At 46.7% G+C, this 13,053-nt stretch overlaps 1 protein-coding gene and 1 long non-coding RNA gene across 3 annotated transcripts in view; one reads left to right on the plus strand and one right to left on the minus strand.

Moving 5' to 3' along the window:
- Nucleotides 1-13,053, minus strand: part of LOC134948761 (gamma-aminobutyric acid receptor subunit beta-4) — a 644,656-nt gene that overhangs the window by 563,252 nt on the left and 68,351 nt on the right. The window lies entirely within an intron of this gene.
- On the plus strand, nt 1,352-7,439 carry LOC134947564 (uncharacterized). The gene is made up of 3 exons (XR_010182624.1): nt 1,352-1,430; nt 1,917-2,259; nt 7,184-7,439. It is a non-coding gene; the product is annotated as an uncharacterized LOC134947564 (long non-coding RNA).

Here is a 13,053-nt window from a genome sequence, read left to right on the forward strand (position 1 = left end):
GTGCAGTGTAATGTGAGTAATGGACGCCACTGTGTGCTGTAATGTGAGTAACGGACGCCACTGTGCGGTGAAATCTGACTAACAGACGCTATTGTGCAGTGTACTACAGTGGGCTTTTTGTGTATAAGGGGCACTACTTTGGGCATTGAGAAGACACTACTATGTGGTGTAATGTGAATCAGGTTCACAATGTGCGGTGTAATGTGAATAAGATTGTGCTACTGTGTGGCGTAATTTGAATTTGTATTGTGTGGACATGCCCCTTCCTTTTGAGACCACACCCCTTCGGCGTGTACTATCCCTTTATTAAATATGGGAGGCAGGGCACAAATTTATAGTTTGCAGGGGGGCTCCGAACACCCTAGCAACCGGCCCTGGTGTAAAGTAACAGTGGTGCCGGACGCACTGCTGCTAATACAGTGTGCGCAGTGCTGAAGCAGCCTGCGCCTGCCCCGTGTGCTCCACCCCCATCACATCTACTGTAGTGTCTGCGCTCTGCAGGGACGTGCTGCCACCGGTGACAACAGAGGTAAGCAGCAGTATAGCTGTTTGCCCGGGGGAAAGAGGTAGGGAAAAGGAGCAGAAGAGGAGGAGATGCTCTACCAGAATAAAGACCCCCTGCACAGAGCTGCGGTTACCTAGCGTAATGTGTATAATGGGCTCTACCTGGTGTAATGTGTATAAGCTGCTCTACCTGGCATAATGTGTACAAGGTGCCACTCACTCCTAGCTACTCTATAGAGTTCCGTACAGGTACAAGTGACCTGTCTAAGGTGTCCAGAAGTTAGGGGCGCCAAACTGAGATTTTATCTTGCCCCCCCCCCCCCCCAACCAAAAAACGTTCTGACACCCCTGGTACACACGGTGAGATATTCTCTTTCGATTTTGACTATATAGTCAAAATCGCAAGAAAAGTTAGTGCAGATCGCAAGGTGAAAGTCACCTTGCGATCCCGATGCGCGGTCCCGCCAGGTTGGCATCGCAAGAAAAGATAGACTGTGCAGGCAAGTCAATCCTCGCTAGATCGGTGTACTATCTAGTTCATCTCACATGTCAATGACATCTCATTAGTCAAAATCTGTGCTATCTGGGCTCCAGGAAGTTCAAGGGAAATCACAAGTGAAAATCGGGTATAGCAAGGATCTCACCGTGTGTACACACCCTTAGAGTTAACGTTAGGTACCTCCAGTACTGTATGCAACTGAGATCTCTGAAATTTCTACCACCATGTGGTTATCAATCCTGTTGCTGATGTCATCCAGTGTGCTGGAGGATACCAATGTTTCTTGTTCAGAATAACCCCTCCCTTTCATGCACCTGGATGACATTACTAATTGGATAAGAGCAGTTACCAAACTTCTTGTTGCTGTTCTGAGAAGCACGGATGGGATCAGCATTATGAGGGCATGCTGGTTCCTGCAGTGCCACAGGTGAATATAGGGGTAGCTCCTGGTAATATTGCTCCCAGTTAGTTGTATTTGTGTATGTGCCATTATCATGTGGCCATGTATCAAGCAAATATATGCTGTTATTTGTTTTGAGGATGAGTTTTGTGCGCGGTGCTCCCTGGACTGGTGGGGCTGGGCTGCTTTGGGGTAGCACACTGTAACACTGTATTACACTGCGGTATCACCTACAGTGTCACAATATGTGTACGAATATTACACAGTGGTACCACCTACAGTGTCACAATACTTGTATGAAATTGGGGTATGATCTGCAGCATGACAATACTTGCATAAATATATTAAACTGCTGTATGACTTGCAGAGTCACAATACTTTTATGAATATTACACTGCAGTCTGACTGGCAGTTTCACAGTACATGTATATGAAAAATAATAATAAAGTACACTAAGGTACAGCACCAAAAAAAAAAGTAACATTTTATTTTTACCTGACCCACTCGATGAAGGGACAGAGCACCCACTTGATGGATGGACAGAGCACCTCTAGATGGACAGAGCATCCCTGGAGGACATAGCAGCCCCTAGATGGATGGACAGAGCACCCCAAGATGGACAGACATAGCAGTCCCATGATGGACAACACAGCACCGCTGGATGGATAACACAGTACCTCTGGATGGACACAGCGTGAACACAGCACCCTGGATGGACACAGCATGTCTGCACCATACAAGCTCTACAGCCGGAGTGAAAATGGAGCGATCACCGGCGACCTTTATAGAATCCAAAACCCACGAGAATCTGACAGTGGGAGGATGACATTATGCTTTGCTTTGGCTTCCAAATCAGGTGGGAAAACACAGAGCCGGACTATGGGCCTAATTCAGAGTTGATCACAGCAGCAAATTTGTCAGCAGTTGGGCAAAACCATGTGCACTGCAGGGAGGACAGATATAACATGTGCAGAGAGAGTTAGATTTGGGTGTGGTGTGTTCAAACTGAAATATAAATTGCAGTGTAAAAATAAAATAGCCAGTATTTACCCTGCACAGAAACAAAATAACCCACCCAAATCTAACTCTCTCAGCAAATGTTATATCTGCCCCCCCCCCCCCCCCCCTGCAGTGCACATGGTTTTGCCCAACTGATAACAAATTTGCTGCTGCGAGCAACTCAGAATGATATTCGAGTGGGTCCGGTTCTCAGAGAACCGGACCCGCTCATCTCTAGTTTTCAGCTTTGAGCAGTATGGGCTTCTCTGGGTAGTTTTGTCTTGTACACCAGTCTGTCCCCTTTTTTAATGAAAAAAAGGTTTGATCTCCTTCAAATTCGAAATCATACTGCCCTACATAAAATGAATACTGATGCTTGTAACATCTCTTTGTGATGTTCTGGTGATGGAGTTTTTCTCCACATTAGGATGTCCCAAACTAACCTGGAGCTAAACATCACATTTAATTCATTATTCTCCAAATGTATGTACAGTTGATTATCCACTTCCAATATAGATTTATTAGACATATCTTATCTGAGGCCACCTTACCACTAGAGGTAAACACTTCAGCCAGGCAAGTAATTCTCAACATAATTTGACATGTATGCCATACAAAACACCTGTATAGCATTTGCATTACTATAGAACTCATGTGCCCTTTGTCCTGTAACCATCATGGAATTCTGCCCTAGGCTAGTTGCTGACCATATTCTCTTTAAATCCTGTGGGATGAAAGGAGAGCGGCTGGGTTGAGAGAAGGAGGGTGTGAGAGTTTTAAAGGGTGAGAGAGGGAGTGAAGGATATTTGAATATCTGATGGAGTGAAGGAGGAAGTGAGAGATGCAGAAGTGATAGATGGAAAGAGGTACAAAGGGTGAGAAAGAGAGGGAAGGAGAGGTGTAGGGCTGATATAAGGAAGGAGTGAGTGCCTACCCTCCCTCATTCTGCAGGAGACTCCCTGAAATAGTAGCAGTCTCCCTGACTACCTGAATAGTCCAGCAATCTCCCTGATTACACCTTATCTCCATTATACAGCTGTTATGTTCTTGGGAGAGGGTGGGGGGGGGGGGGGGGGGGGGGGGGGGGAGAGAAATCAGAGATATATACATTAAAATTGGATCATCAGTGCCATTTTCCTGCAATGGCTATAAGGCACAATAATCCTTATGGCTACATGCATTTTAAATAAGGTTTCTCGTCCATTTACAGTATATGGAACCTCTTGTAAAACACAATACACAAACAAATCCTGCAAAATATCAGTGTCTTTTCTTCAACAAGTAAATCTTACTAACTTTGGGGCTAATTTACATTTGGATGTAAGTTATTTTCTTGACACGCCTCTCAGATGTAGCAGTACACGTCCGCGCTGATAGGTGTTACTTTCACAATCTCCCTGAAATGCCTTTTCAAAAGTAGGCAAGTATGTGGAAGGAGGGAATGAAAATTGCAGGGTTAAAGAGGGATAGAGGCTAGGAGAGGTGGAGCAGGTAAGTAAGAGAAGTATGGAGTAAAAGTTGCAGGGATGACATGAAACATAGAGGAAAGATTAATTAAAACAGATATGGGAAAGGGGTGGATGGACATATGGAATATATTGGGTTTTTTTTTCCACCTTTTGGCGTTGGGGCGTGGCTATGCCCTGGATTTGGCCACACACCCTGAAATGGTCATGCCCCCAGTGTGTCCCATTTTTGTAAAATATAGCAAACCTAGCTTACTGTAAAATATGAAATATTGATACTGTGCATATACACACAAAAATGTGTATCCCTATATCCATATTAGGGATAGCCATCAACCATCGATTATTCAAAATCATTGATGGTCTATAGCCAATGTTGAATACTTTTACCATCGATGGTGTATAACCAGATGGTTATACACCATTGATGGTAGCTGTATGCACAATGGTTTTTACCCCCCACCTTTCAATTGTGGGGCTGCCTGTTGCTGCACAGGGCTGCTAGGCTGTCAGCCAGCAGCCCTGCGCAGCCTCCGAGCTCTTACACTATGTGTAAGAGCCAGGAATGGTATGTCCCTCCTCTTTAAGAGGCTGAGCTGTCACTCACAGCTCAGCCCCGCCCCCGGCTCTTACACATCAGAAGAGCAACCAGCTGCGCATGCACATAAACACCGATGGTAAAAACCATTGATGGTTATGCAAAGAATACTTTGCTGCCATCGATGGTTTGTTTCGCCATCGACATCGATGGTAAACATCGATGGCAGTAGCACCGATGGACATCCCTAATCCATATGCAGAGCTTTTTCACTTCCTTACACTTAGAGAGAGAAAACCATCGCTGTTTGTTGTAGTCACAGAATAGCTGTGAGTCAGAAACAGTGTCACATACATTGCGAATCACCAATTTACTTAGGGATGCCTGGGAACTGGTGCAAATACACACTGATGATGATTATTGGCTGATTGCAAATCTGCACTTTGAAGTCCAAAAACAGACTCTAGGTGCCAAGTTTAAACATGCTCAGAAGGGACCCAGGCTGGCTTGCCAATACTGCAATGAAGCAGAACATTAGATATGTTTATGTTAATTAGCCCTGAATAATATTTTCTGTAAGCTCAAAGGGCAGATTCAATTAGCTACAGGTTGTGTCATGTGTAGCGCCAGCCCTGACTGTAGACAACCTAAAGGACTTGCCTAGGGCAACCTAGCTCCAGAGGCAGGACTGCCATCCAAAATTGTGGGGATGGGACTGCCAGAATTGCCCCCACAACTTACTGTTCCAGGCGCCTGTTGACGGCTCCAGGATGGCGCCCCTAAGCATGGCCGCGGCTGGCCGGGACGACAGTAGCAGTACAGGGAAAAAGTGAAGAGCAAGCAGCCATAGAGGGACAGCACCAGCAATATATCAAATTTGGAGCTGACTTTCATCCAATCGGAGCTCACAGACTGGCAGCCTATCAGGAGCTGCAGCTGTGGCCACTTGACTGCCAATCCACAAGCCAATCAAAATACTATTGGTGCTTTCCCTCTATGGCAGCCTGTGGTGCGCTCCAATCCACACCGCTGCCGTGCTGGGATACATCTATAACACACACTCCTCTGACGTGACCTTCACCTGTAGCACATATCTACTGTCAGCTAAAAACTGCAGCATTTTCTACTCCCCTTTTTCCACCCTGCCTATTTTAATCAATCTACTTACCTGTCCTATGGTGATCACGAGATGGCTCACAGGCAGCAACAGAAGAAATTAGTCTCCCAAGATGAGACCGTGTCTCATCAGTGAGATTAATGGGGCCCATAGATAACAAGCCTGATTCCTTGATCTCCGATTCTTGCATGATCACCAAAATTCCCCATATTAGAAAATCCTGATTGGCTAATTCTGATCATTTTGGGTCAGAATTGGCAAATTGAGGATTTCCAAAATGTTGGAATTTGCAGATCAAACCATTGGCAAACCACACACAAATGGGCCAATTAATTTTTGATGTATGGGCACAGTAGTGCAGTAACATTTTCTCTGCCTCCAACCTCACACCTTCGTTCACGGTGAGACCCAATGCTGTACTGGACAGGCTATATACAGGGAAGCCAGGAAGCTTTTCTTTTCAGGTTCCCTATATATCTGTCCTGCTTTCTTTGGCTACAAAACATGACATTGCAGCCCATGGGCTGTGGGTTGAGCACATCTGTGTTATATACTGTACTTAAGGTTTTGTTAAAACTGCTTTCATGGTAACCTTAAGTTAGGGAAAATTAATAAATGCAAACCTCCCAATATGATCCTCTCCAGGAGGGACACAATGCTCTGCTTCTGGACTTCCCTCTTAATGTATGATTGCCAGCACCTGTTTTGAACAGGTTAATGGATAAGAAAGGTGTTTCAGCACAGGTGCTGGCAATCATACATTAAGAGAAAAGTCCAGGAGCAGAGCATGGTGTCCCTCCTGGAGAGGGTCATGTTGGGAGGTATGTAAATGTGATTTAGATACTTTGTAACTCTATTTTTCATTATGTCTAATTATCATTAATATATTACACTGATAAGTGGGGTTTGCTGCAATTTGTGGGACTCCAGCTAAAATATTTATCTCTCTCCCAGAGAAGGATCCTGGTATGACACAGCTTTTAGGTTGCATCTAAACTATTCAGAGACTTGCAATCAACTCAAAAGTAGCCCCAAAGTAGCCACTAATGTGCAAATCAGACTGCCCAACACAACCCACGGATAATTGAATCTGCATAAAATATGTTTAAATGCTAAAATTGCATAATTATGTCAACTTTGGGGTCTCTATAGTATGTTAGTATTTTGGTTACTCAAGTAGAATTTTTGTCTACTATAATATTGGTATTTGGAACTACTATGTTGGGCCTTTCAATACTACAATGTAGCTACTACTAAGCTATATTTTGTAGATTGTGGAGATATTACATGTAGTGATACTATAGGATCATTGAGGCAATTAAGTAGAGCATTAGGTTCACATAGGTTCACATATAACGGCTACTATGGCTACCATGCTGTATGTTGGAGCATATTGGTGCTGTTATGTTGCAGCTAGAGATATTACATCGGACCCTGGAGCTATTATGTAGTTTTAATTAACACCTCAAGCCAGCTAAAGGCAAATAATGTTATACTACAGTTTACACTGAATGTGTACTAGGGAATCAGTGGCTAAATGAACCTATATGTTCATGGTGTAGATCAGCTAGATGTATACTGTTGCCACCATTACTTTTAAACCAAATGTTTAGGAAGTTATTTTGTTAATATTTGAACTTGCTATGAATATTTTTTTCAGATTTTGCATGACAACCTTCAGAATGGAATCCTCATTATATTGATCCCTCTGGATTGCAACAGTTCAGACAGAACAGTGAATGTCATTACCATATCCTGTATGTTCCTCTTCTAAAAAATCCAACAAAGCATATTGTAATAAAGATTGCTTTACGACGGAGAGAGATCTTTTCTGACTCCATAATGGTAATAAAATACCTAACAGACCAATGCTACTCAATACATTTAAGAACCTTTTTCACAGCTTGAGACCTTTTGTCCTCTACAAAAAATCTACACCAACTGATACTGAACAATTAATAGGATAATTAAGTACAGTGATTATACTCCCCATATCATCATACTCACGAATATTATATTAAATTAGTCATCTTTCTATGCACTCTGTTTAGTTTAGTAAATTAAGCTACAAATTTATATATACCTTTCCAGTTTCAGTGTACTGTATGCCCTTTTTTATGCAAATTGACAGTAAGGGGGTATAAGTTACATGATTTTAAAAGTGTAGCTTTTTCAGCAATTTTTCAGTGTAGCAGTATGTTTTACAGAAAAATCAGGTGAATATGCTACATTTACTGACTCAGTCCGAAATAATAAAACATTTGTTGCATATATTGGTCTTCCTTTGTCAGGGACCCCTGATTTTGCAGTCTGACTAAGATCAGAGTCCGTAATTTGATCACGCTGTCTGGTACTACACTTGAAACAATAATAAAAATAGGATTTTAATTACCTACCGGTAAATACTTTTATCGTAGTCCATAGAGGATACTGGGGAACCATTTAGTACCATGGGGTATAGACGGGTCCACTAGGAGCCATGATGGGTCCACTAGGAGCCATGGGCACATTAAAAATTTGATAGTGTGCGCTGGCTCTTCCCTCTATGCCCCTCCTACAAGACTCAGTCAAGGAAACTGTGCCCGAGGAGACAGACATACTTTGAGAGAAGGATATAAAAAGATCGTGGTGAGATTCCGAACCAGCACACACAAAACAAGAGGAAAGCCATGCTAACCAAACTTGAAAACAGCAACAGCTGAACCAAACAACAATACTTAACCAAGTAACAGTGCAGGAAGAATGAAGCACCAAGAGGGCGCCCAGTATCCTATATCCAGTATATTGCTTAAAACTTTTCCTTTTTATTCCCGAACCGTCGACCCTCGATTAGGTGAGAAGTCTGAAGCCACCATAGAAGAGAGATACTGGATTTTGGCGAAAGACGGATCCTCTGGTGCATGTGAAGAAGTGATCCAGACCATTTGTCCAACAGATCGAGCTGGAAGGGTCTTGCATGAAACCTTCCATACTGAAGCACCTCATAAGAGGCCACCATTTTCCCCAGAAGGCGAATGCACAGATGCACTGATATCTGAGTTGTCTTCAGGACATCCCGAACCATCGACTGGATTACCAATGCCTTTTCCAATGGAAGGAACACTTTTTGTGATTTTGTGTCCAGTATCATTCCCAGGAATGGAAGCCTCCATGTTGGCTCTAGGTGAGATTTCGGAAGATTCAGAATCCACCTGTGATCCAGGAGTAGTCTGGTTGTGATACCAATGCTGTCAAACAACCTCACCCTGGACGGCGCCTTTATCAGAAGATAGTCCAGTTACGGAATTATGTTCACTCCCTGTTTGTGAAGGAGAAACATCATCTCTGCCATCACCTTGATGAACACACTCGGTGCCGTGGAGGGACCAAATGGCAGGGCCTGGAACTGGTAGTGGCAATCCTGCAGTGCAAACCGTAGATAAGTTTGGTGAAGTGGCCAGATCGGAATGTGAAGGTACGCATCCTTGATATCCAGAGACACTAGGAATTCCCCCTCCTCCAGACCTAAGATCACCGCTCTCAGAGACTCCATCTTGAATTTGAACACTCGTAAGTACGGGTTCAATGACTTGAGGTTCAAAATCGGTCTTACCGAACCGTCTGGTTTCGGTACTACAGACAAGTTGGAATAATATCCCTTGTTTTGCAGATGAAGTGGAACTGGAACCTGAGTCTGTACCAGTTATTGAATGGCGTCCTCTAAGGTTATACTTGCTGTGGCCGGAGACCCCCCTCCCACATGGACAATGGCGGCCGTGGCGCTGAAGGGGTTAACCCTCAGCAGCCAGCACCATGTTGAGAGACAAGAGGCGTTTGGCGCCACTTTTCAAACTGTGAAGGCGCCAGGCACCGAGTGTTTAATAATGTTTAAAATATATTTTGTGTGCGCCGCGGTCCCGGACCACTCCGGCGACCGCAGCAGTGAGGGAGCCCCCGGCGAGCAGAGCTGTGTGTGCACGCTGGGGGAGAAGGGAGAGCCGCTGCAGCTGGGAGATCAGATCCAGCTGCAGCGCTCAGAGTGTGCCGCCGCTGGGGGCCGGGGACTCTGATCCCAGTGCCTCAGCGCTACGTAGGTGGCCAGCCGTGGCAGCCGGGATGAGCTCGTCCCGGGCTGCAGGGAGGATGTGCCGCTCACAGGGGACTGGGCTAGCCGGCTCCCTATGCGGTGGAGGTGTGTTAGGATGGTGAGCGCTGGGGTCCGGGAGTTACGCTCCTGCCACCTCAGTGCTGCAAGGTGGCACAGAGCCACGGTGGCTGGGATAAGTGTCCCGAACCGCCGGGTCTCAAAAGGGAGGTGCGCCGCAGCCTCGGATAGGGGGCTTCAGTGAGGCAGCAATTTCAACCACATTGGGTGGCGGGGGGGCAGCAGCGGGACAGGTAACAGTAAGTACCCCTGCTGCAACCAGCTTCTCCCCCCCAGTGCACCCTGCTGACCCTGGAGAGAGCCCTAGCAGCCAGGCCGCTGGGCACAGTAAAGCATAACAACAATGTATTTAAAGGTGTAAATATATATTGTATGATGAGGCACTGCAGTGCCTGGGTATGTGGAGCCTGTGCAGGGCACGGGCTCAGTATATGTAAAGAAATATGTACCATGTATTTAAATGTGTTTTAGAGGAAAAATGCACTTACTTGGTTGTGTGTCCCCGGAGGGGGGAATCCATGGCTGTGCAGGCTATTGGATTCCTCCAGTCCTTTTCCCAAAAAACGGAATGCCTTCTCCTCTAGCCTTCCCCATGGAAGTATCATGGGAAGAGAGAGGAAAAGCTCAGCTTCCCAACAAGCTAAATGGTTTTCTGGAGCTCCATAGGGATCACCTCTGGTGAGCAGGAAACCCTGACCGGGAAACTAGGCTGCCCAGCTCTGGAGCCCGAATTCCGGCTGCAGATGCTGAGCTGAGTCCCAGGTAGATTCCTGGAAGTAAGTTTAGGCAGGAAAAATTCCCCCAGCGCAGACTGAACGTCACTGGGGCGGATCCAGATCCTCCGGGATGGGATGGTCAAAGGAGAGTGACCACTCCCCACTGTCCATAGAGGATAATGGTAGCTGTGCATGTGACCAATGCATGCACATGGGTAAACCACAGGGTGGACTTACCCCTTGTGGTATTGTGTATTGGAGTAGGATAAAAGGAGGGCAGCTGCCCCATGAAAAGTGTATTATACCATTTTCTTCTGCTGTAAACATCTGTTGTATTGCTGAAGTTCTTTTCAGAACTATTTGGGCAAATAAAGATCTTCTGCCTCAAGACAACTGCTTAATCTTGTGACCTGCAGGGCCAGGCGAAACCTAGCTCCATTTTCCGGCTGTCCAGGGTGTACCCAACGTCTCCAAGCTCTGCCTCCAGTCAGCTTCCGGGTAGAAGCCTACTACAACGACTAGTGGGGATTCGTCAACACCACACAAGTATGGTAAGGCAGCGTGTCGACGCATACAGAGCAGAACCATGGTTCCAGACGCTATGGCTACAAGGAGTCTGGTAGTGGCAGCGTAGTACCTGCCCACTGCGCAGTGGGTGGAGTCAGTAACAGGTGGTTACTGACGGTAAGCGGGAATCCCCTATGTGTCCCAGGTCCGGTGTGACCTAAAACTCCATTCTGTGACTGGGGACTGGACGCAAAATGGTGAGGGCTGTTGTACGAGACCGTCCGGTCACAGAAATTGGTGGCATAGTGGTGGGATACCCTAGCAGATCAGCCAGCTGTATTGGGGGAAAGGGCAATGGAGCAAGAACGCATGCTTGTCATTCGAATGTGGCATGCGGAGCGGGCATCACAAGCCGTGGTACCCCGGGAGCCATTGCCCACTGCTGCACACAGATCGGGACGCATTCAGTTTGCCAAGTTTGCAGGCAGTGATGGGGACATTGATGGACATTTGCAAGTTTTTGAAAGGACTTGCAAACTACATGATTTACCCAAGTCGGAGTGAGTAGGACACCTTGTGTCCACTCTGCATGGAGAGGCCTTGGAGGCCTATCGAGGAGTGGGAATTATGACGAAGTCGCAAAAGCCCTCCTCCAGCGATTCTTCATCACTCCAGAGTCATACAGGAAGAAATTCTGGGACTTTCCCAAGAATCCTAGCAGCACCCATTAGCAGTTCGCCACTCAGCTGCAGCAGTACATGGTGAAGTGGGTGAAGGATTCTGAAGCCACTACATGGGACGCACTGATCGACCTGATCTGCAGGGAGCAGTTCTATTGCAGGTGCGCCCCAGAAGTGAAGAAGTGGGTGCTAGACCGGGAGCCACCCAGCTTAAAGATGGCTGCCCAGTTAGCTGACAAGTATGTGGCAATTTGGCCACAATGGCAGAAGTGCCCAACTAGCATCCAGCCCCAAAGGACTGTACCGCCAGGGGGACACCCCTCTTCAGCTCATCACACCCAAAAATAAGCATCCTCCAACCTGGGTGCTCTTGGCCAGCAACCGCAGCATCCCTGCAAGTGATCAGAAAACCATCGGTGTCATGACTGGAGAAGTGCTACGACTGTGGGAAAATTGGGCATCTGAGGATAAACTGTTCCGCACCCCAAGCACCCCAGACTCGTGTTCCAAATCTGAGTGCTGGAACCCAGCTCGCTTGTTTAACGAGCAGAGATGAGCCTACAGAGACTGTTCCCCCTCCAGTCGATCCGATGGAGTGTGGCAAGAAACAGGTGCACTCTGTGGTGTATTATGTAACATATTGTGTAGGGGCCAAATGGCCCCTACACAATATGTGGAGGCACCTGCAGCCGGTTCACATGAGATCCCTTCAAGGGGAAGGCCTAAGAGACTCTGGGGCCTCAATCACTGTAGTGAGCCCCCACCTTATCGATCTTGCTGCAGTATTGCAGGGTCGCACTGCCAAGGTCACCCTGGCCGATGGAACGAAGAAGGAGGTTCCCATGGCAAGAGTCTACCTGGACTGGGGAGCTGGACCAGAGTTGTGAGAAGTTGCCGTCATGGATGGTCTCCCAACTGATGTGGTCCTAGGAAATGATCTGAGTGGTGGGATTGTCACCAATTTTGCTGGCGCCATTTCCCGGAGTCAAGTTCCACAACCACTGATGACATCAGCTACTCCAGCACAACACAGCCCAGAGGAAAAGACTACAGCTGCTAGACAACTGCCAGCACAGCCAACCACAGCATCAACCAGCCCAGAGGGAAAGATTACAGCGGCTAGATCAGCACATCGACCCCGCATGCCATTTGCCTCTGGTATGCCTACGTCCCCTAGCAACGCAGAGGATGTTGGTTCCTGCTCGTTTGTTCCTATGGGTGTGCCTAATGATGCTCCTGACCCAATTGGTTTGCCAACTCCGGCGGTGAGTATGAGAATCCACACTAACCTTTCCGTGACTGACCTCTACCAGACTGACCCTAGTAGTCCCCACCTAGATCCCCCTGTAGAGTGTTCCAATTTAGGAGAGATTGAGGGCCGCAGGCAGGAGTTTAGGGAGGCTAAACTCTCTGACCCATCCCTGAAAGGCCAGAGGCGCCAAGCTGACAGCGTCCTTGATGGGGTTGGGGTGGGAAGTTTGAC

The sequence above is a fragment of the Pseudophryne corroboree genome, chromosome 8 (genome assembly GCF_028390025.1).
Source record: "Pseudophryne corroboree isolate aPseCor3 chromosome 8, aPseCor3.hap2, whole genome shotgun sequence".
Lineage (NCBI taxonomy): Eukaryota > Metazoa > Chordata > Amphibia > Anura > Myobatrachidae > Pseudophryne > Pseudophryne corroboree.